This window comes from Oryzias melastigma, linkage group LG1 (genome assembly GCF_002922805.2).
Source record: "Oryzias melastigma strain HK-1 linkage group LG1, ASM292280v2, whole genome shotgun sequence".
Lineage (NCBI taxonomy): Eukaryota > Metazoa > Chordata > Actinopteri > Beloniformes > Adrianichthyidae > Oryzias > Oryzias melastigma.
In genome coordinates, this window is record NC_050512.1 from 8500682 (window position 1) to 8502894 (window position 2213).

Consider the following 2213-nt stretch of genomic DNA (forward strand, 5'->3'; position numbering starts at 1 on the left):
TTTGCATTACTAAATTTAGCCACATGCCATGACAAACCGATTTAAAAATTTTCTACATCGATGAACATGTTGACAAGTTTGGATTGTTTTTTTTACTGATCTATATATATAAGAACACACACACACATACACACACATATATATACTGTATATACACTTCTCACAAAAATTAAAGGAACACTTTTTTTATTGGGCCTGGCGTGAATTGAATCAAACCCATCTCATAATTTTCTTGTTGGTTAAGCAGCTGAGGGCCTCGTTAATCAATTTCAGCTGTATTTGGTGTTCATGGAATTAACAACAGGTGCACTTCAGTGGCAACAATCAGAAAACCCTCAAAACAGGACTGGTGTTACATGTGGAGGTCATTTCAAGTTTCTCCCTCTTGATCTTTTTTGGCTGGTTTTCCACTCGTGCTGATTTTGGCTTGATAATTATCTCTACTGGCAGTATGAGGAGATTCCTTAACCCTACAGAAGTTGAACAGGTTGTCCAACTTCTCCAGGATGGCACATCCACACGTGCTGCAGCAAGAAGGTTTAATGTGTCTCCCAGCACAATCTCCAGAACATGGAGGAGATTTCAGGAGACTGGTGGTTATTCTGGGAGAGCTGGACAGGGCGTAGAAGGTCCTCAACCCCTCAGCAGGACCGATAACTGCTCCTTTGTGCAAGGCTGAACAGGCTGAGCACTGCTCGTACCCTACAGAATGACCTCCAGAGGGCCACGGGTGTGAATGTCTCTACCTAAACAATCAGGAACAGACTTCATGAAGGTGGCCTGAGGGCCCGAAGTCCTGTAGTGGGCCCTATGCTCACTGCCCAGCACCGTGGAGCTCCACTGGCATTTGCTCAAGAACACCAGAATGGTACCCTGTACTTTTCACAGACGAGAGCAGGTTCACCCTGAGCAAGTGTGATAGACGTGAAAGAGTCTGGAGAAGACAAGGAGAATGTTCTCCTGCCTGCAACGTGGTTCAACATGACAGGTTTGGTGGTGGGTCAGTGATGGTCTGGGAGGCATATCCATGGAGGGACGCACAGACCTCTACTGCCTAAGAAATGGTGCTCTGACTGCCATAAGGTATCCAGATGAAATCCTTGAACCCATTGTCAGACCCTACGCTGGTGCAGTAGGTCCTGGTTTCCTCCTAATGCACGACAATACCCGGCCTCACGTGGCAAGAGTCTGCAGGCAGTACCTGGACATGAAGGAATTGAAACAATTGAATGGCCTTCACGATCCCCTGACCTAAACCCAATAGAACATCTCTGGGACATTGTGTTTGGGTCCATTAGGCGCCGCCAGGTTGCTCCTCAGACTGTACAACAGCTCAGGGATGCCCTTATATAGATCTGGGAGGAAATGCCACAAGACACCAACCGTCGTCTCATTAGGAGCATGCCGCGACGTTGTCAAGCATACAAGCTCGTGGGGGCCACACAAGACACTGAAAAGCATTCTGAGTTGCAGAAATTAAGTTTTGGAAGAAATGGACTAGCCTGCCACATCTTCATTTCACTCTGACTTGATGGTGTCAACACAATTGAGCCTCTGTAGGCTGAAAACTTTTATTTCCATTAAAAGACTTGGCATCCTTTTGTTCCTAAGACACTGCCCTGTTGTTATTTGTATAGATATCCAACTTCATATTGAGATCTGATGTATCTAATGTGTTTCTTTAAAGTGCTCCTTTAATTTTTGTGAGCAGTATATATTACCTATACACACACACACGCATCTACATACACTTGTGAATGATTTATTTACATATTTTCACTTAAACATATAATACAAAACGGAATGAATCCACTAAATGTGAATTTATACAAAACTTTAAAATAATTGGTTGAAAAGGAGTGGAAGAATGCTAGTTTGTATAATCCCACTCCTACTATGTGTTACCTACTATATGTTACCTATATCACTTTTTTTGGGATACATTTATCATATTCCGGTTCTTAACTTGTAATTCATCATGCAAATCTCAGGTTAATTGTCAAAATGGAGCTTTTGTAACAAAGGGGAGTGCCTGATGATTGTAAACACTATATATATATATATATATATATATATATATATATATATATATATATATATATATATATATATATGTGTACAGACCGACAGGATGGTACAACCAGACATTGTAGTGGTGGATAAAGAACAGAGGAAAGCCGTTGTGGTGAATGTGGCAGTTCAAAGGAAATGGA

At 42.0% G+C, this 2213-nt stretch overlaps 1 protein-coding gene across 4 annotated transcripts in view; it reads left to right on the forward strand.

Annotated features, from left to right (window-relative positions):
* LOC112137453 (complement C3) overlaps positions 1-2213 on the forward strand; it is an 86892-nt gene that overhangs the window by 43614 nt on the left and 41065 nt on the right. The window lies entirely within an intron of this gene.